We start from the raw sequence: 23,631 nt of genomic DNA, 5'->3' as shown, positions 1-23,631 counted from the left end.
TCAAGTATTTCCTTCTTTTTTTTCTCAATAGGAACCATTGATTTTTGGTGATTTGTTCTGCAACAGATGAATGGCAATGAAAAGTTAACACACCAAATTTACAATAGGCACCAGCTTATCTTTCTTTTCTATCTATCTATCTATCTATCTATCTATCTATCTATCTATCTATCTATCTATCTATCTATCTATCTATCTATCTATCTATCTATCTATCTATCTATCTATCTATCTATCTATCTATCTATCTATCTATCTATCTATCTATCTATCTATCTATCTATTTTTAGATTGTAATAATACTTCATAATATTACTGGTTTTACTGTAGCTTTGATAAATAAATGCAGCCTTGTTTGGCATTAGAAACTTCTTGCAAAAAATTATTACCAATCCCAAATGCTACGAGTGACAGCGTAAATTCATAATCACATAGGCCGATCTCTAGTTTAGTGATCAGAAAAGCATTTTAGCATCATTTGTTATCTTTTATTCAGTACAAGTTTATAAAGTTTAAATGTCAGTTGAATAAGTTAGTGAATTCAGCCAGTGTGATGTCGTGGGTCCTGTGAGTTTGTATCAGAGCAGACATTGTGCTGAATTTCCTTCCTTCCTAAGGGAAGCTGTTGTCCTTGTACCTGCCACATTTTTCCCAGCGCAATGTCTAATTGATGTGACAATATGACAGTCATTCATATAATAAGATTGTGTGAGCTGGGTAAATAGGAAACGAGTGAAGCACTTACAGTGCCACCCCCATCGCCAACCCCTGTGATTCAGGCCCTGCTGTGGAAGCATTATGCTAGGGTGGACAACCCTGGGCTGCTAGAAACTTCAGGTGTGAGGTCATTGAAGTCAAATGTTGGGGATTGTAATTTAAAAGAGACTTGATTTTATTTTATTTTGTTATGTTTTGTTTTGTTGCTAGTATCAAAGCCTACTTGAACCTACTTGAACAGGTCATGTGTTAAAGGGATGTTTGTGAAAAAGATGTACACTTTTTTTTTTTTACTTATTAATATATTATTTATATAATATACTTTAAGTAATATATAAATATAAATATATATTAATAATTTATAAGTATAATATTTATAAATCGCCTTTTATTTTATTAAAATAATTGTATCTGTAAGTACATTTTTTAAAATAAACTTTTAAGAAATTAAGTACACTGTGCTCATTCAGTACAATTAAGCACACTTTTTTCACAAAGGAATAGCTCCTGTCAAAAATAAAAAAAATCTGTCAACATTTTTAGAAACATGGGTCGCCTGCCTTTATATAATGAAAGTGGATAGTGACCAAATGCTGTCAAGCTCCAACAATGAGAATAAAGAACTTTAAATTTTTTTTTTAATTATTATTCAAATGATTTTGTGTCACTTGTGCACTTAATTCCAAGTTTTCAGAAGCATATGATTATTAATTCACATTCAGTTTTTGTGTTTTTATTTGTGCAATATTTCTTGAGACAGCATGTTTGAATGCATACAAGCTCAAATGAGGTTTGAGAGCCATGCAGAGACAGGGATTTGAACCAGATGATTTAAAGTTTGGTCTGTTCCTCATACAATGCTATCAAATGGATCCAGGTAACTTGAAATAAAGCTAAAGATTTTATGGTATCTTAATTATACTTTTGGTAATTTTTGAGGTTATTGATCATGGTCACCATCCATTTTTGATGTGCGAAAAAAAAAAAAGCTCCATAAACATTAAAGTAAGTTTGTGTTCCACGAAAAGAAAGAATGTCACACAGGAATGAGCAACATGAGTCAATAATGACTTGCAATGAATGGGTGAGCTATTAATTTGATAATTAATAAGATGGCCATTATATGTCTATGTAATAAAATCTTAATTGGAAATTAATCAAATTTGATGAAGCACTAAATAATAAGTCTTTTTGGACCCTTTGCTCTGAGCTGCAGTGAGAAAGGAAACCCTGCCTTCAAGAATCATAATATTTATTCTTATGTCTAAATATTTTGTTAAATACCTTTTAAATCAGAGTACATTCTAAATGTGAAGGAAAACTCCCTTTATTAAAAAAAAAATATATATATATATATAGCAAATAAAATTATATAAAATATATATAAAATATAAAAATTATGCTGCACATTAGTGACTATATTTTTAAATACTAACCGTCAGCAATGGCTGTGTGTTTTTGTAATCCATTCAATCCTCCACTATGGTGTGTGTTGCTAGGATACATTTGCTTTATTTCTACAGGCATCTGTTAGATTGATGTGTGAATCTCTCCTCTCCCTATTAAAGCTTACTTTCTGAATGACATTATACGTGCTAATATGGGAAGGAAACAAAGAGAAAATAATTATCCATTTTATGACCAAAAAAAGATGTTAAAGGTATTTTATTTAAACTAGTGAATACCCTAACATACAGTGTTATCAACGTAAGGATTTCTTCCTCTCAACTCTGAGCTTATGTCTTGCACCTTATTTTTTCAATATCTTATATATATATATATATATATATATATATATATATATATATATATATATATATATATATATATATATATATATATATATATATATATATATATATATGTATTTCTGCTGACTGCATGTGTCTATAATGTATTTACAAAGATATATAATATAATGTAAACAAATATAAACTATTTTTATGATGCTTATGACATTTTTTATGGCATTCAGTTTACACACACACACAAACAATTTTTCTTGTTTTAATATATGCATATTATACACCTCAATCCGAACAACATTCCTACCATCCAATCGGAGCCCTGACCCAAATTTCAAAGCCCGCCCCAAAAATCAGAGGGCTGTGATTGGTTGATAGAAATGGTTTTCAGTAAAAACAAAGGTCTGCAAGCATGTCCTGCTTGAATGTAAATCTATGTTTTACCTCTGTGTGAAAAATATTTATTATTAGTCACTATAATTTGACATTGAAAATTGTTTTTTGCAATTTAATTTTAAGAATGGATTTAGAATCAGCTTGATTTGAAGAGCGTTTTGAACAGGTAAATGAAATATGCACATAAACTTGTTAAAATGGTTGTTTAACTTCAAATTAAGATCAGATTGGAAGTGATGTCACTGTTTAATGCATTCAGTTTGTGTCATTTTGATTAGGTTTCTCTATTTGTCTCTTGAATGATCCTGAACCTTATCTGTTACTTGGCTTTGGAAATACTATTCAGAGAATGTTCCTTGATGCAGAGGACCAGAGAAGGATCATTTTTATGCCGACACACATGCAGGACAAATCAACAGCGCAGGACTTGATGGAACAGACAGACAGGTACTGCTGAGGCCTCATTAATGTTATTTTTTATACTTTATTTTAATTTTAAATGCCATGAGTGATTGTTTGAAGGCTGTTCCAAGCCTCTTAAAGCAGTTTTGTTTCATTCTTTCAGAAGCTTCTCTCATCAGTGAAAGGAATCACAGGGTCTAGCTGTGGACTGGATTGAAAACGTAGTTCTCTGGAGCTTTGCAGGAAAAGGGATGATACAGAGAATGGGCACAGATGGAAGAAAAGAAAAGATTGTCCTAAGAGACCTGTCTCAGCCAAGAAGTGTTGTAGTTGATCCAAATGAGAAGTAAACATGAGAAAAACTATGCAGTCATTCAGGGAAAAAAAAGCAAGACTTTATCAAAAATGACATAATTTAAATATTTCTGGTTGATCTCTAAAAAAACAAAACAAAACCAAAAAAATCAATGCACAATGACTATTTTTTTCTTATTTGAACATTTATAATTTAAAAATAAAAATAAGTAGTACATATACTTACTGTACAGAAAAGGGCAAAAACTTAAATGGCAATAAATAAGAAGTTGTTAGCGTGGTTTGTGGAGCAAAGGTCATAGCTGTTACCCACAACAACGTAGCATTTTTTACTCTGTTCTCTCAGCAGTGTGCTTGTTGGCTGTAGGGGAGAACTAGAACAATGAGGATGACTAAAAGCTTTGTCATTTACACAGTTCTTCTCAGGACAGTGTTGCTCAAATCCTAGTTTACTTGCTAGCTATAAATGCTGGCGCATTCAGACGGTCACATTCTTTGGAATGTGGCTAGCACATAGGTGCAGATCTAACAGAGGGTCGCAAACAAAACACCCGCCTCACCTTTCTGTTAAAGGACTGGTCTGTGAAGAGATTATCAAGCAACCATTTTGGTTTCAATACAAATATATCAACAGGTATTCATAGGGGGAACTGAAAAGAAAATATTTTCAGTTGTATTCCAATGATCACTTATATTGTTTCAGAATCAGAATGAATAATACATCCCATCAATCAACCAGTAGTAGAAATTCCAACTCCATTCACTGCAGGTTGGTAATGAAAAATTCAATGATTTCACCTAAACTTAACTGTTATGTAAAATGTTTGAGTGTTTGCATAAGCTCACTTGGTCACTTAGTTGCTTTCTATGGAAACTTCTCTTCTCTTGAAGATATCAACGAATGTGCCCTGTGGAATCAAGGCTGCTCTCTGGGATGTGAGAACGTTCCGGACTCATACTTCTGCACCTGCCCTAAAGGTTACCTGTTACTGGCCGATTTGAAGACCTGCCAACATATGACTGGAGAATAGGGGATGGATTATGAAACACTGACTCTAATAGCATACATATCAATGAGCTGGAAGTGATGGGTCAGGGACAGAGCGCAAGAAAGAATTTTAAAAGAAAAAGGACTGGAAAGAGACAGAGAGCATCTCTAGATTTAACTGCTCGTGCTCTAATAGTGCATCGAGGTAAAGCCGGCCAGCAAAGTGCGATAAGATAATGAGGTGACATCAGTAATAAGGAACATATTTAGTCAGCAGCTTTGCCTGGCTAAGCAGGACAAGAGCAAATCAGCAGCGAGATTAACTCTCAATACAGTTCTCACAGCTGCGGATGCTCATGTGCACCTGCAATCAAGCTTGTTGTCATGTTTTCTGACACTGAGAATGATTAGTGATCGGGAAATGAAAATTAAAGAACATAATTTGTGGAATATATTTGTATTTATTGTGAATAATTAATTTGTCCTCTGTCCCTGTGTCTGAATGCCCCCATACCCTTAAATAAGGCACTATTTAATGGGACAGCCATTTTTATTGGTGTCTGAAACCTTAGTGGACATTATCAAGTGCAATCATTCAATCCCACAATGCACAGCGATACAAAGTGTACCACTGATGTATGGTCAACACTGTAAAAAAAAAAGAAATCTGTAGTTTTTACAAAATAGTTTTGGCAGCTGTGGTTTCCAGAATAATTTTGGAAAAATTACAGAAAAACTGTAAACACAAGCACAAGCAGAAGTATATATTAATATATAAAAGGTGCACAGAGTCATTCATGCAAACACAAAACACCATCATGGTAGCACACATGATACTTAAATAATGCAATAAACTTTTGTTAAACAAAAGCATGAAAAGCATGTTTATATGTTTTACAGTTTTCCCTGTATATAGCACGGGAACTTACTGTTAACCTATTAACAGTTTTTTCCGTAGTGTTTTTACAAAATTGTAGAGTTAAAATTACACTTTTTTTTTTACAGTGAAAAGCTAGAGAATACCCAAATACACTGACCTTTCATTTAACAAAGAGCTCGTCCACAGCATACAGAGGTATACAATAGAGGTATAAATTCATTGTAAACTGATTATTTAATTGTTTAGTTTGGGTTTATACATAATTTCCACGACAGAGTTCAAGATAAATCCTTTCATCTTACTACTGGAGCTGCTAGTTTGCCAGTTTCAAGCTTTCAGTGCACTCAGTGTTTGAATTCACTCACTTGTTTCCATTTATTCCTTCAAGTGAACTGTGTTTAAAAAACTACTTAAAGTATAAAAGTAAAAGTAATGTAAGGGGAAAAAAATGCCATTAAGTACAAAAGCTTAGGCCGCGCCACAGGGGCCTATTGTGCACTACCCCTCCTCAAAAAAACATTTTTCTAAAGGCCATCGGCCATAATGACTATAATGTCATATTAAAATGTTCATGTTGAAAAATTTGGGATACACTAGGCTACCTGTTTCAGCTGCATATATGCCCATTGAAAATGAACGCACTTTAGTACAATGCAGATACATTAAAGAACTAGAGATATGATGACTAGTTGCCTATAAGTATTGTTATGGTGCAAAAAGTCAAACTTCAGAGGCATGTCATCAATAACCTTTAATGGAATGTAAATGTACATCCAAGCTTAGCTGCAGGAATCTGTGAGGGCAATGGACAAGAAAATTGGTGTAGGCTTAGTAACAATTACTCTTGTATGGTTGTCTATTTACAATAAACATTATAGTGCTGTCATAATGAATGATTAATCCAAGTGAATAATCAAAAACTAAAAATGCAAAATAACTCATAATCCTGATACCTTCTTTATTGATAGCTTCCTGTATTCGCTACATACATCTGCTATGTCCAGTGTGTGTGTGTGTGTGTGGGGGGGGGGGGGGGGGGGGGGGCAAGTTACAAAGTTGGCATAGCCTACTCATCACAACATTGTCGATCGCGTCGTCAATCGCAAACGATAATTTATTAACCCTCTGGGGACGGATTGGGCGGTACCGCCCAAAATGGCATACTTTTACAAATGTGTAGTTATCTCAAAAACTATTAATGCTAGAGAGATGCGGTTTTTTTTGCCGTCTTCCTCAGATTCCACTGAAAACAGTTTGTATATTAAACACGCTTCCCTTATTGCGCAATACCACTGCGTAAACAGGCCAATGAAAACTATTATGTTAGGCAGATTCAACACGCAACAACCAATGTAAAAACCGCTGGGAGGAATATTTTTCTAACCCAATCAGAGGAAGGTTACCATGATTTATTCTAGCCATTCAGAGGACTCTGTAGCTCTGCTGTAGCCTTGTAAAAGCTGAGCTGGACTATAGTAAAACGACCTCCAGCCAGGTGTAATCAATAACCGATCGGAGAATCAGCATGAAGTGGAGAAAGCAGAAAGCGATCGGAGTGTTACAGAGAACGATCGGAGTATTAGCGAGCACAAAGAGATAAATTCGAGAGAGATATAGCATTATTACAGAATTGTTTTATCAAAATTGCAAGCAGTAAAAGATTTAGGGCAGAACAAGCTCTGGAACAATTACTGGAAAGTGACGAGGGGAAATCTGGAGCAGACAGCTTTTACACAGATGACGAAGTATTTTACCAGGATGGGGAAGATCCATTTGAGGACTGGTATGTAACTTCAAATAACCTCTTTATCATTATAATTTATTATATCATACATCTTGAGTATGTATATGTTTTGGATTTTTAGTCAGATAGCGATTGAGGCATGAAATATTTGTTTTAGTGTACCATACTACTCTTTCCCTGTAAACTCAGTTCAAGAGTGGTGTGCAATTTGTTTCAATAGACTGACTTACTCAACTAAGTAAACTGCTCAGGTCAAGAGAGGTGAAATGTGTTTTTAGTGTACAGTGGAGTTTCATAGGGTTACATGAGTTTATAGGAGTTATTTTTTCTACATTGAATTTTGACACAAAAAAAGCTTCCAGTTTGATTGTGTATTTGCTCTGATGCAGGATGCAGACAGGACAACTCGCCGCACACCCCTACCCATTGTCCCTTGGACCCAGCAAACCCTGCACACAAGCCTGCAGATGTCAGAAAGTACTGTGAGCACTGCAAGGCAAGCAAAGTGTACAACAAGACCTCCTGGCCTTGCTTTGCTCACTGGCATGCCTAGGACTGTTTGTAAAAAAAGTTAATTATTTAATTGTTCTTTACACATTTGATTAAACAATAACACATTTCTGTCAAGCAAAGAGTTTGAAGAAAATTTTTTTTTTCAAAAACTGTTCTATATTGTGTGTTTTTCAGTAATAAATGACAAAAAAAAAATCTAATTTTCGTTTTTGAAATTCTCTAGTTTATTGTACAATTTTTCACTCATACTTCCTTTATAAACACATTGCATGCATGCTTATGGTAGCTTAGGGTCTTCTGAATCCATCGATACCAAATACATGGTGGTCCATCATCATTACATATGGTTTATAAGCCGAAATGTAAAAATAGAGAAAACAGACCAAAAAGGGCTTAGTCCCAAAAATGAAAAAACGCCTAGGACTGTTTGTAAATAAAGTTAATTATTGAATTGTTCTTTACACATTTGATTGAACATTAACCCATTTCTGTCAAGCAAAGGGTTTGAAAAATATATTTTTGGGTCAAAAACTTTTCACTTTTGTTGTGTGAGGTAGGATTTTCAGTAATAAATGACAAAAATCTCATTTTTGTTTTGAAATTCTCTAGTTTATTGTACAATTTTTCACTCATACTTCCTTTATAAACATATTGCATGCATGCTTATGGTAGCTTAGGGTCTTCTGAATCCATCGATACCAAATACATGGTGGTCCATCATCATTACATATGGTTTATAAGCCGAAATGTAAAAATAGAGAAAACGGACCAAAAAGGGCTTAGTACCCTAAGGGTTAAAATGTCTCGCTACCGAACTACCTACAGTAGCTTAATTTGTGGAGGACGAAGAGAAAGCACCTATTTGGTAAATGAGCCAAATGGTAAGATGAGTGCTGTCTTTCTTTAATCAGTTCTGTGAATGACTGTATGCTCATTCTTTATAAAGTAGCAACAATGTAGTTTTTAAAATACAGTACTGTGCAAAAGTCTTAGGCACATTAGTATTTTCACCCCAAAAAAGGGTTTTAAGCCAGTTATTTATATCTTTTGCTGTAGTGTGTCAGTGGGAAATAACAGTTTGCCATTAATTTTAATAATAATCTAGTGCGATTTTGAATTCACAAGCAGTCTGACAACGGCAAAATGAATGTTTGGAAATGTAAACTGATATTTTATACTGACACACTACAGCAAAATATATAAATAACTGGCCGAACACCATTCTTTTAAGTGAAAATATTAACGTGCCTAAGACTTTTGCACAGTAGTGTATGTTTAAAGTACGTATGATTAAATTAAGTATATTTAAATAAGTATGATTAAAGTATGTGTTCGTTCATATGTTAGTGTTAAGGGCTAGATTTTCGCTGGAGGAAACTGTGGTGTGGTGAGCGAAAACTTTACAGTAGATGGGAAACCGGCTCCCTCGTGACCTTGTGTAATCTGTATTTATGACAAAGAAATGCACAGATACGGATATTCTAATAATCTATTGATAAACACATACCTTGTGTCCTCTGTTTGTGTTTAAGTGTGCATGCGGATGCTGCTCCGCTCGCGGTATGTGGGTTGAAGAGCGCGCTGAAAGATGGAGAGGAACCGGTCAGACGCCGGTCTCATATGAAATTTAAGGGGACTAACTCTGAGGCGATCGGATACCGGTTACATACCCAACCATTCTTTTTTAAGAAATATATTTTTTGATAAACGAACCCAAAACTGGCTATGTCCTAGCTGGAGTGTGATGTGATTTGTGTCATGTGCACAGGGCCGGCTCTAGGTTATTTGGTGCCCAAGACGAGAGAGCTGAACACCGAGTATACATAATTTTGCTATCTGGGTGAACTAACCCTTTAAGTAATGTAACAAAGTATTTGTACTTCGTTACTTGACACCTCTGGAGTGAGGGTACAGGGAGCGATTTCAAATTCAGCCTGTGTGTATGATACTGCTAGCATAAGCAGTAATTAGAACAGAATGCATCGATTCAGCATCCACAAAGATGTGTTAATGTGTTAATTTGTTAATAAAGTGGTTTAATAAAGGATGTAGGCCTATTTATGCTGTGTATTAGCACATTTTTATTCAATTTTTAAAACTGGCCGTTGAGGCTTTGTATGGGAGAATAATAAAACTCACTGATCCTTTAAAAAAAATTGGCGCAAACACGCACACCTTTTGGAGATGCAAGTAAAAGTTTTATAAAGTCAAAATATAACTGCACACTCACTTGATCATGAAATACAGTGCATTTACAGTGGAGCAGCAATCATATTTCAGGGTGGCTATGACACCCTTTACATCAGGGGTCTCCAAACTCGGTCATGGAGGGCCAGTTTCCTGCAGAGTTTAGCTCCAACTGGAAGTTTCTAGTATGCCTAAAAAGACCTTAATTAGCTGGTTCAAGTGTGTTTAATTAGGGTTGGAGCTAAACTCTACAGGACACCAGCTAAAATGTAGTGCCAGATATGTGCTCTGGCACCCTTGGCTACTGCCTAGTATTGCCTAGTAATTATTTAATGCAACTGGCGGCATTGTTTTTATATACAAACATTGTTTGAATGAATAAAACAAAATCGCCCAGACATTGTTAATTAATTTCAGGACTGGTGTGTGCAAGTATAGGATGATTGTTTTTTTGGATTATTAGATGTCAGAATAAGGACTGTCTGATAGGCACAGTGCCACAAGGTCTGTTGGTTCAAAGAACTGTCCATGGAAACACAGAGGTGAGAACTGATCATCTGAGGACAGGGTTTTTGCAAATGAAAGATTGAGGCCATAAGCTTTAGACTTTAGACTTGTTTGCGTTGTCTCGTCATCCTGGAGCAGACTGTTCGGCCAATGACACGTCATTCCATTTCCCCAAATGATCACGATTTAATGCTTGGTTTGAGGACAATATTTGAAGTGCCAATGGGATTAAAATGTCAGAGTTGTGAATTGGTCATTTTAAACCCTTATTTATTCAAAGCCATAAATGAATGAATTAATTTTGTTGTTATAATACACTGTTGTAAATAGCAGAATATTAAATGACCTGCTTACTTTTGTCTACAGAGCCTAAACCATGTGTGGAGAATGGTACATTTTCGGATCATGCATGTGTACACACTCTGGAAGGAGATGTGTGCGTGTATGTGTGTGTGTGTGTGTGTGTGTGTGTGTGTGTGTGTGTGTGTGTGAGTGTGTGTCCAGAGCGATCGTAACAAAATCCTGATGGCCGCTCGTGCACAGGTGTGTGTTTTTGTGAACCAAAATACATGAAAAGCCTTATGCATTTTTGCCTGTGTAACTGTTTTCTTCACCACTGTCTATATGTTTCAGGCTGTTTGTCTGCAGATCGAGGGGGATGCAGTCAGATGTGTGTGACTTTATATCCAGGCAGGTGGATGTATGAGTGCCAGCCTGGATACCAGCTCCATCCTGATGGAAGACACTGTGCTTCCCCAGGCAAGGCCTACAAAACATTTTTTATATTCTACATTCTGCCAGGATGCCTCTTTGTCTCCCAAATCTCGTCTCCTAGAATTATTGGGTTAAGCATGTAGTTAATCAGTATTTAAGTGCATTTGCTTCCAATCTCTTTCCTTCAAGCAGGATCTCCAACGTACTTGTTGTTTGCCAATACAGTGGATATAAAACAGATTAACGCAGATGGCAAAAAAAGCAAAATACCAAGGGGCAGTATCATATCTGTAGACTATGATCCAGTGAAGAAACAGGTAAAATATCACACACATGCTGGAAGATTGCTCAGGCTGAGGAGGCCACAGTTATGATGTGTTTATAACTTCCCTCTAGTGGACATAAGATGTAAATCCCAGATAATATTAGGAAACAGGAGTGAAATTCAGGGGCTCCTGTTGATTTTGTTTAAAAATGCATTTACTGCCATCTAGTGGCCACATAATTTAAATGCAAGAGGACACAATTCTATTTACTGTATTCTTTACATTTCAGTCTTTACATTTAAATGTATTTATTTATTTAACATGTTTCTCTGAAATGTGCTTAATTGTTTTATTTTTCCATGAAATGTCATATGTTTGTTCAGGTGTATTTTGCAGATAAAGGCCTGAAGTGCATTGAGAGGGCTTCACTGGATGGAGGTTTCAGGGAGATGCTGTTCTCCACTGGACTCGACTCACCCGAGGGTCTGAGTGTGGACTGGGTCCATCGCAAGCTGTACTGGACTGATAGAGGGTAGGATACAGACAAATACAAATTAATTACTATATCCTTAAATGACTTTATTATTCTGTCTCCTAGGAGCAGATTTTTGTCTTCATGAAAACGGAGGATGTGCCCAAGTGTGTGACAGCAGACTGGGATTGGCTCATTGCTCATGTCACTCAAAGGACATTCTTTCAGCAGATGGAAAAGACTGTCTGGCAATTAATACATCATTTACTGGTCACTATAATGAGAATAAAATTAAAAAAATGGAAAGAATGCTTGTCCTAGAAAGTCACATTAAACCATTAAAGCAATTTGACTCTTTGCATATGTTAAAAATAGCTGTATTTCTCCACTCAGAAACAGATGATGGTGAATCAAGTAAATGTTTGAGAAATAAAACACTGAATGACAGGATCACACCACTGGCCATGCGTTACACAGAGAGGACGGTTTCAGGTAAAAAAAAATATCAGCAAGAATCACATTCATCATAGACAATATTTGCATCCATTTGTTCTGAACACGTAATATTGTAATTGACCAGCTAGAATCAAGTATTCCAGAGCTAACTTGAGAATGATGTGATCTCATTTAGACTAGAATGACTGCTACTCTGTCAGATGTGATGTGAACGATCAGTGTATGCAGAAGGAAGGCCAAGTCGTGTGTCAGTGTGTGAGAGGTTTTGCTGGTGATGGGGAGCTGTGTGTGGGTAAGTGTGTGTAAGTCTGTGTATGTTTGTGCTACAAGTCAGATGATTTTGATTTAGTATTGACTGAAGCAGTTTGTGATATATGTGTGAAACTGAATTTGAATGTATGGATATTGATGTGTGTGTGGGTGCAGTATGCACCTGTCATTGGATGTACTGATCAGTCTTTATGTAAATTTGGGTTTGTTTACATGATCACATACAGTATTGACAACATGTGTGTATGTGTGCTTGCACAGACGTTGATGAATGCAAAGCAGGCCTGGCAGATTGTAGTATATCTGAGGCTGAGTGTGTGAACACAGCAGGTGGATATTTCTGCCTATGCAAGACTGGGGTATGGCAACACACACAATTGTTTCAAATACATTGATTCATTCAGTAACGCCACTACAGTAACTTGTCATGCTTCATTCTGTCACGCTGTCTGGTCTCTGTTTCCCTGAGTCTCCACTAGTGGTCTCACTTCCCCATAGGCACCTCACCGTAGGCACTACAATTCCCACAAAGCCTTGTCCCTTCATCACAGTAATTGCACTCAGGTGTCTTCACTTGTTAGTCATTATCCTCCCTATATTACCAGTCCTTTTCTGTTTGTCTGCATGGAGTCCTTTCTTTCCGTCACCCAGTTTCCTCGCCTTCCGAGTTCCTCGTCTTCCGAGTTCCTGTTCCCGTTCCTGTTCCTTCCCTGTTTGTTATTTGTTGGATGGATTTATGGTTTTGACCCCTGCTTGTTGATTTCTCTTTGGATTACCCATTAAAACCCTTACTGCGATTGGATCTCTCGTCTCCTGCGTTCCACTGGGTCTCCGATCGTAACAGAAGGACTCCATCAATGTCGAGATCCAGCGGTGTGGGACTTCATTCCCGTTCCCCAGCCAGTATGGTGGAGCGGAGGGCGAAATATTTAAAATTAACCACCCTGTGCCAAGAGGGCAATGAGGTGGGTGCCATGGCACAAATGTTCTGGTCCCTAGCTGAGGGGATGGGATATAATGATGCGGCCCTAAAGGAAACTTTCAACACCGGGCTGGATGACCCGGTTCCTCGAATTGAAATGGAGCAGTTGGACGCCTATTATTTCTGGGAGTTTGTATTTTATTTACAACATCGGTCTACGTGGAATACCCCAGCCACACCTGTCTCTCCCGGTGGGATGGCCGATTCTAGACCAGGGTCTACAGACAGGAGGGCCGCCAGCCCAGCGCCACTGCACAAGATGGCCACCAGCCCAGCGCCACCGCACAAGGTGGTCGCCAGCCCAGCACCACAGCACAAGGTGGTCGCCAGTCCAGCGTCACGACGCAAGATGGACGCCAGCCCAGCACCACAGCACAAGATGGCTGCCAGCCCAGCACCACAGCCCAAGATGGCCGCCGGCCCAGGACCACGGCCCAAGATGGCCACCGGTCCAGAGTCAGGGCACAAGATAGCTGCTTGTCCAGCGCCTCCCGTTGACCTTCCAGAGTCAGGTTCCCGTTGACCCTACAGAGTCGAGTCAGGTTCCCGTTGACCCTACAGAGTCGAGTCAGGTTCCCGTTGACCCTACAGAGTCGAGTCAGGGCTAGTCACCGTTGACCTTCCAGAGTTGAGTCAGGGCTAGTCACCGGTGATCTTCATGGGCAAAGTCAAGTCACCAATGATCTTCATGGACAAAGGCAAGTCACCATTGATCTTCATGAGCAGAGTCAGGTCACCAATTATCTTCATGAGCAGAGTCAGGTCATCATTGATCTTCCTGAATCCAGTCTAAACTCTGCGGAACTACCAGAGCCTCTCCACGCCTCTGCGGAACTACCAGAGCCTCTCCACGCCTCTGCGGAACTACCAGAGCCTCTCCACGCCTCTGCTGAACTACCAGAGCCTCTCCACGCCTCTGCTGAACTACCAGAGCCTCTCCTCGTCTCGGCTGAACTACCAGAGCCTCTCCTCATCTCGGCTTAACTACCAGAGCCTCTCCTCGTCTCTGCGGAACTTCTAGGGTCTCGTCACGTCTCAGCCGAACTCTCTGAGCGCTCGACTGATCCTGTCGTGGCCACGGAGGCCACCCTTAACTTGCTCATGTTCTCTGTTTCAGACTTGCCTAACCAGACTGGCTCTCCTGTGTCATCGATCCCACTGTGTTGGTCTTCTGCGCCGCCCGGGTGGCCCTCTGCCTTGACCGCATGGATATGGTGGTCTTCTGCGCTGCCCGGGTGGGCTTCTGTCTCGACCACACGGATGTGGTGGTCTTCTGCTCCGCCCTGGTGGGCTTCTGTCTCGACCGCACTGATGTGGTGGTCTTCTGCGCCGCCCTGGTGGGCTTCTGTCTCGACCGCACGGATGGGGTGGTCTTCTGCTCCGCCCTGGTGGGCTTCTGTCTCGACCGCACTGATGTGGTGGTCTTCTGCGCCGCCCTGGTGGGCTTCTGTCTCGACCACACAGATGTGGTGGTCTTCTGCTCCGCCCTGGTGGGCTTCTGTCTCGACCGCACTGATATGGTGGTCTTCTGCGCTGCCCGGGTGGGCTTCTGTCTCGACCACACAGATGTGGTGGTCTTCTGCTCTGCCCTGGTGGGCTTCTGTCTCGACCGCACTGCTATGGTGGTCTTCTGCGCCGCCCTGGTGGGCTTCTGTCTCGACCGCACGGATGGGGTGGTCTTCTGCGCCGCCCTGGTGGGCTTCTGTCTCGACCGCACGGATGTGGTGGTCGGATGTGGGCCCTCTGTCCCTCCCCCTGGTCCTCTGCCGCTCCACCTCCCTCCTGGTCTCTGTGTTCCTTGGTCTCTTCTTGGGTTCGGGTGGAGCATCTGGTAGCCGTGGAGTAGGGGGTAATGTCACGCTGTCTGGTCTCTGTTTCCCTGAGTCTCCACTAGTGGTCTCACTTCCCCATAGGCACCTCACCGTAGGCACTACAATTCCCACAAAGCCTTGTCCCTTCATCACAGTAATTGCACTCCTGTTAATTGCACTCAGGTGTCTTCACTTGTTAGTCATTATCCTCCCTATATTACCAGTCCTTTTCTGTCTGTCTGCATGGAGTCCTTTCTTTCCGTCACCCAGTTTCCTCGCCTTCCGAGTTCCTCGTCTTCCGAGTTCCTGTTCCTTCCCTGTTTGTTATTTGTTGGATGGATTTATGGTTTTGACCCCTGCTTGTTTATTTCTCTTTGGATTACCCATTAAAACCCTTACTGCGACTGGATCTCTCGTCTCCTGTGTTTCCCTGGGTCTCTGATCGTAACACATTCTGCATTTGATTTGTTTGCAACTATTTTCTTTGATGCTGAAAAACTACACAATGTAATTGGCTTACTTTATTACTTAATATTAACTTGTTTACTGAACTGCTATATAAAAGCAGTGTGCACATTAGTCTGAATATCAGTTTTAGGATTATCAACTTAAATGATATGCACTACTGCAATGTTTAGGATCAGTAAGATGTTTTTTTAATACTTTTATTCAGCAAGGATGCATTAAATTGATCAAAAGTGACAGTATTTATTTCAAATGTTTTCAGAAAAAAACATCCTGAAAAACTTTATAATGGTTCCCACAAAAATATTAAGCAGCAAAACTGCTTTCAACATCGATAATAATAAGAAATGTTTCTCGAGCATCAGATCAGTATAAGAAAGATTTCTGAAGGATCATGTTACACACAAAACTAATAGCTTTGCCATAACAGGGTAAATAAATAATAACAATTAAAATGTTAATATTCTGTTAAAATATAAAGCAGTGGTTGAAATTGTAATAGATTCACAATATTAAGTTTTACTGATCAAGTACTACTTTTGGAAACATAAAGCATACATCATATTTTCCACAAAACAGAGTTCTTTGTGTGTGTGTGCGCGCACACTTGTATATTTTACAGACATAGATAAGTGTCAATTAGATTTGCACGACTGCGATGTAAACGCTGACTGTTTGAATGCAGTAGGGAAATACCAGTGCAGATGTCGACCTGGGTTCACAGGCACAGGATAAAGCTGTCATGGTTAGATTCACTTTTTTAATGTTTTAACTGAAACAGTACCTTCTCAAAATCATGTAGTGTGCAGTTGACTATGTGCTTGTTATGTATAATGTGCCTTTATGGCTTGAGACCAGTTGCTTAATAGGACCTGCTAATCTGAGTTTGTGCAAAAGGGTATTGCACTGACATTTAACAGAAATGTATAATGCAACATAATAGTGATCACATTTTCATGCTCTCCTTCTTGCAGAGGAGTTTAAGAGCGCCTCCTCTTGACTGAGTATGGGAAGTCCACTTGATGTCACATCGCCATGGTAACACAATAATGCTGTGCAGAGCTGCCTCATCCTGTCTGTATGAAGGAGTGTGCTTCTATTTCCCTGAGATGGAGTCTTATGCCTGCAATCAAGTGTTTGCTTATATAGCTTTTTGTACAAGCTTCAACCTGATTTTTATGATTCTCCTGTTCTTGCATATTCCACAGTTTCCTTCCAGCTTCAAACATAAGCTGATTTTTAAAACGAGGCTTTAATTAATTAGCAATAGATGGCACTGTTGTACTAAAAACCATTTAGCTTTTTACTGAACGTTTGCCCTTGACAAAAGGACACTTAAGCATATTCAATCAACCATTTTATTCTAATATTCCATTCTCTGTTCACTGACAGAACACACATGCACATGTCAAAACAGCTGGGTGATATCTTCCTCATCCTGGTTAAGTTAATTCTCTATGCCTGTGTTTAGTGGGTTTAGTGACATTGAGCTGTGGTGTGGTGCTTTGTTATGTTCCTAAAGCAGCATACTTATCTTGGGTTCCTCTGTCACACGCTTTCAATTACATGCTTGGTTTAGCTTACAGCAATTACATTTCAAAATAGGTCATTCCAACACCCAAAAATGGACCCAGTTATCTATAACCTTATTTAAAAGCTACATGGGAGACAATATTTCTGTCTAAAATTGTGTTTTTCAGTCGGTTACTCATTTCATTTTTCTTCATTTTTCTGTCTCTATCAACTTAACACACTTTAACTCTCACACACATACACACAAACTGGTTTGGTTTATCCCAAAGCCCATGATTGCCCCAGGTGTAGGGTTGAGACTCACATATCCAATACACATGTTTGTAATAATGCTACTTGTCATACCTTCACGGTCTGCAGGTCTCCATATTTCATTCTCACTCAACAGGATCTAGAGATTGTTAGCAGGGTGCCAATCCATGAACGGAAATATAAAAATGACTCAGATTACTTTTTACATATGAGCGTTGTGTGACTGTAGTATATTTCATCTGAGCAAGATTGAATCTACAGACTTCATAAATAAAGAAGACAGTGTCACAAGCATAGTCTACATAAAACAATAAAAAATTTAAATGAAACAATACATCATATGTCAAGCTTTACATTACAGTTAAACTGACATTAAAACTTGCTTAATAGGTTTATTTTCATGCATTGCATCATATGCACACTTTGCTGGTTACAGCAACTGATCATCTCATCTCCTTAGAAGACCTTTCAGACAACACCCCAGTGATTCACTCGTGAACTGATTATATGAATAAGTTCAATGTTAAAGTCATTGCCATTCAGTGTTACAGTACAAATGACAGAGTACATTGACAATGTTCACAATCAAGTTGCAACAGTTTTTTTGTCAACAGATTTCTTAAAAAAGTAGGTCGCTACCTGGTCACTATTTGTTGAAGTAAGATTTGTAAAATGATTGCACATGCCTCAAATGGTTTTATGCAATACATAAAAGCTATAGAATGAGATCATTAATCTTGTTTTTAAGGTTGCTGTTTTTTGTCACTTTTGAGCCATTAGACATTGAATCCATAGCTCTGTAAATAGTAAAGATACTTATGTTTATGTTGAGATGCAGAGCATATTGAGTTGGATCATTGTTTTAATAATGGAGCAATGTTGTTTTGAGGTGATGAAGAGATAAAATAGAGACACACCCTGCTTTGTAAGTAGAAAATAACATGTACTTGGCCTATTTTGCTTCAGGTGGTAAAGAATAACATTTCAGTGGCATATCTGGACCTGCTAACATCAGCATTGGTTTCACAAAGAGATAACTATATAAAACACATCCTACAATGAACCAACTATAAAAACCTCAGGTATCAAAACATTGTTAAATAAGATGGCAAGAAAACATTTGGTATCAAAAAGATATAAACCGATATTGAAACACAATATTTAAATGAAGTAAGGTCTCAGATTATTGAATGAATCATGCTTTATTCAAGAACAGGGAAGTTTGGTGGGTCAGATTCTTATCTGCCTCTCCTCAGTCAAATGTCTCACAGATATTCCAAGAAGTTATGGGAAACTAAAAGCAGCAAGCTGTACATTTATCTGTCAATCTATATCTTTCTAACTAACAGAAAATGTATATGCTAGGATTATAAGGTTTTAACCTGCTTCTGATTTGAACCAAAAGACTGGAAAAAGGACACTGAAGGATGATGTAATACATGAGACCAGACATAGAATACAATACCAGAATAACATCTGACCTGATGCCTTCTGTCTCACTCCATTTTTTTAAGCTTATTTTTCTTGTAATGTAATGTTGGATATACATATTTATAACCAAACTGTAAGATAAGCACATGTAAACATCCCAAAATAAAATGGCTGCTTTATTGGTGTAATGGTTAAATGCTCATCTTCATGCAGGAAATACAAATATAGGAATGAAACATGGTCATGATATAATTTCTGTTCTATAGCAGAAGTATCAGCAACATCTGACATCTTGACAAAGGTCAAATATCTGTCAGCTAGCCACAACAACCCACACACTTAGCACAAACACACTCTCTTTTTCAATCTCTGTTTTTGTGGTCACTGGCTCACATATCTATTGATTTCCAGAGAGGGTCAACTTATATTATATATATCCAGGTTTCACTCCATACTGTGGGAATGGAGCTTGTAATAGAGATTAAATTTGACATTTTATATATATATATATCCATCCCTCCCAAAATTAAAATTTCAGTATGTCCTTGAAAGAGCCATGCTTTTCTGCTTTTTCCAACTGACAAAATGTGAATTAGGATCTGAAACAATCTGGCCACACTCCCTCTCTCAGCTGTAGGGAATTAAAATGGGGGGGATCAAAGGATGAGAGAGCTAATCCACCTGAGAGTGGAAGAGAAAGATGGTGAGAGAGAGCGAGGGAAAGAGGAAAAGGGTGTGAACAAAGGCATTTGTGGCTGGCCTGCGAAAATGGATCAGTGTTTCGCTTTCAGCATTAAATTTTCCCCATCCTTTTCCCTCCCATCAGACAGGCGAGCAGTTGGCCTGTGGAGATTCCAAAAGGTGCACAGATGAGGAGACTAAATAAAGCATTAGAGGCCCACTCAAAGGCTTTAACGTTGATCCTCCAGGTCAGCGTAGCGCCCTTGTGGCCTGTGACCTGCCCAGAGCTGTGCTGCTTTGCTAGGCTTTGAGTAGATTTAGTGCAAGGGATAATGCATGAATCTGAGCACAGGCAAACGAGTTTAAGGCTCAGTTATATCAACGAGCATCCTTGTCAGTCCTCTAATAGAGCTGAAAGACAGACCGGAGAGAATTTTGTTTTGAGCTGCCATGTTGTGTTTGAGCTCATTTAGGGCCTATGGCTAATGCAGTATATATAGGTGTAGTTTGAAAAATAAGGTTATTATCACAAGTGCACTATATAAACTTAAAAAACTTGCTTTGTTATTTTTTTTTATTATTATTATGCAAAAGTTTTCGTTTCCTGACGCATTTGTTGAAATGGGAAAGTTCGAGTTCAGATATGATTAATTTATTCCGTGACAAAATCCTTTGTTAGTGTGTACGGGAATTTACATTTATGTATAATCAAGTTCAGACTTGCAACCTGTGGGCAATTGACGTTGAAAAGACGTCAAAAACAGGTCAAGTGTGCAAATCAAACTGACGTCAAAATCCTGAAATGACATTGATTTGATGTGAATGTCAAACATGTTGATAGGTTCTCCACATACATTCAACCAGTTTCAATGTGGGATTAATTTATTTAATAACCTATTTTCACTCAAATTACCACTGGAAGAAATTGCCATTCAGACTGCCGTTACAACATCTTAATCAAGTCTTAACTTATATTTGATGTCAAATATCAATGCAATACCCTTATTGCATTACTGTAGCATAATTGAGGGCACTCTGCCCATGGGATTGGAGATAAATACATGTACAATGGAAATATATAAATAATCTAAGACTAATCAACAAAAATCTATGATTAATATAATGTTATCATATACACACACACATATATAGTACAATGGAAATATATAAATAATCTAAGACTAATCAACAAAAATCTGATTAATATGTTATCATATACACACACACACACACACACACACACACACACACACACACACACACATATATATATATATATATATATAGAGAGAGAGAGAGAGAGAGAGAGAGAGAGAGAGAGAGAGAGAGATAAGCTCACCTTTTCTTATAGACTGCAGTCTATTTGCACCATTAACGTATACTCAGATTCACTTGCTGCAGTTGTATGTTGCATCCACAATCATTAAATCCACCAAAAGAGTGCAGGAATAAAAATACTTTAGAAATACATCTGTTGCTGTAATAATGGAACCTCATTAGAGAAAGCTTGCGTGAGTATCACCTGTCCAGTAGGTGGCGATGTCAAACAGCATTGGTCAAGAAGTGACGTGAGTCATGCGTTTGCAGGTGCTGACAGTCCTTTGAGCGTCAAGGAACACGTGTAACAGTTTGTTTGTTGCTCTTATCATTTCCTCCCAGTTTTTCAATGAAGTGACACACTGCAGATGAAAAAAATTGACCTTTTGATACTGACACGTGCAACTGAAATTGAGAAAGTCTGGAGCTACCGTCTGGTAAATGTTTTGTTTGTTTCTTGTGCAACATGTTTAAATATGATATGATGATGACGTTGATGTTTGTGTTAAAGGTTACAGTGTGGTAATTGGATAAGTAGTGCATTATGGATGCAGCAGTATTTGAAAAAAGTGCTTTTTTGAGGCGTAGTTATTAATAGTTGTAATATTTTTTTTATTGTGCATTTATGCTGTAGCTACAAGTAAATTAAGAGGAACATTCTTGTATTTTGTACATATCTATTAGAATTACTGCATTTCTTGGAAATACCCTTTTATTGGTAAACACTTCACGTATCCCATAATGCAGTGTGTTTAACATGACCTACCTTTTCCTTTACCATTTGACATAATATCAGCTGTGATTTTTTTTTTTATGTTTTATTTTTGTTTTATTAGACTCCCAAATGCAATTGATTGTAAAAATGTGAAATTGCCGACTGACTTGCTACACAGTCTGTGGAGTCTTTGACCTTTCAAAATGATAACCGAGCTAGACAGAGCATGGCACATCGGACCTAAGGCTTTTTGTGGCATTCTCCATAGGGCAGTGAGTGAGTCAAATCAAGTTTATCTATATAACATATTGTATAGATGAGGTTAAGTATTGCATAAGTAAATATATACATTTTTTTCTGTCAAAACATTTTTCATATCTAGATTTTCTTTTTTGTTGCTGAATACTTTTTGTTATTCCTATGTATCCAGGTATGTGTTGAACTTTCATCACATCAGCCAGATTTTGTTGTACTTCTTCAATAGTTTTTATAGTTTCAGAAGCAATAAGTATGCAAGGATTGACAAGGTAAAACTGTAAAGGAACCAGATTTTTTGATCACTCTCTTACTTGAACATGTAGAAAGATCAGTGATTTACAAAATCAGTATTCAGTATGTTAAAATGATGTCTACCTCTACACTGATGCACACCGTTTTAAGCACACTTAGTTGATCAGAATACCCTCATTTATTGATTGCTATGTTTGTAAGGCTTTTTGTGATTTTGTTCATTTAAAATGGCAAAATCTCAACCTTTCTGACTCCTGACTCTAGCCCCCCCCCCCACCCCCTCCGCATTTGTCTGAGACAATATTTGAAGACCCTCCTGTCTTTAAGCTTATAAGCTATGTATGTACCTTGATAAACATATGAAACATTGTTTAATTTTATACATCTTTGTGTTTTTTTTAAATGTATTTTATAATTTTAAGACTTATTAGGGCCTTCCTGTAGGTGTGCAGAGGCCCTCTCCTGAGTCACCTGAATGATGCAACAGAGTTATAATGCCATAAAGCAATTATATTAAATAAAATAATCATTAAAATATCTTTATTTAATGCATATTGTGTTAATATGTCTAAAAAGTGCTCCCATAAATTTCTGTTGTGAAGTCATTAGAACGGTTACCCCTGCCCTGCTGGTAGGGATTTCATGGACATCTGGAGTTACGCATAACAGTGAAAGAACATCTCAGTATAATAGCTGTGTATAATGTAATGCGAATGAGGTTTTGTGGTCTGTTTGGAATTACAAGCTTTTAGAGCTTATGTAGTGGAAAACACAGCAAACTGACTTCAGATCTAATGCCTACACACTTTGATCCATATTATCCAGTGATAACTGGCAGTATTGCATTGCACTTTATCTTCTGTAGTTACGGTACGTTGTCCAAAGATTTCCAGTCAAATATGCCATTATGTGATGTATGTATGTGCCATATTTCAACTGGCCAGTGACCTCTGATCAGTGCAATTTCATAGTGCTTTCAACAGACTGTCTGCTAACATAATTTCTGTCACTCTTTCTCGCACATTAACCCCCCCAGTAGACATGCATGACATGCTGCTTAGTATGGCTTTAGAATCCAGGGCAGTCGGAACTTATGTCTTATGTCACTGTCGCTGAGGCAGTAGTGCTCCCATCTGGCATGTTGCTAAGCCTGTTCACAGCAAGAGTGACAGTTCAGATATCCCTCCTGCAGAGTCGAGAGCTAAATATGTGCCAGAAAGAATCTCTAACACAGTCCTATCAGGGTAAACAAGGGGAAATCGAATGAATGAAAAAACACAGACACATGATTATTTCAGCACTCTTGGCTCTTTGTTAAAATCGTCTATAGATGCTTTACATGTATACAGTGCAAATGCACAA

The 23,631-nt window shown here is 38.1% G+C and overlaps 1 pseudogene; it reads left to right on the top strand.

Moving 5' to 3' along the window:
* Nucleotides 1-4,256: 4,256 nt before the first annotated feature.
* Nucleotides 4,257-17,061, top strand: LOC132114122 (pro-epidermal growth factor-like; annotated as a pseudogene).
* Nucleotides 17,062-23,631: the final 6,570 nt, after the last annotated feature.

The sequence above is a fragment of the Carassius carassius genome, chromosome 33, assembly GCF_963082965.1.
Source record: "Carassius carassius chromosome 33, fCarCar2.1, whole genome shotgun sequence".
NCBI classification, from domain to species: Eukaryota; Metazoa; Chordata; class Actinopteri; order Cypriniformes; family Cyprinidae; genus Carassius; species Carassius carassius.
Note: the sequence above shows the minus strand (reverse complement) of the source record. Positions and strands in the feature narration are given on the sequence as shown.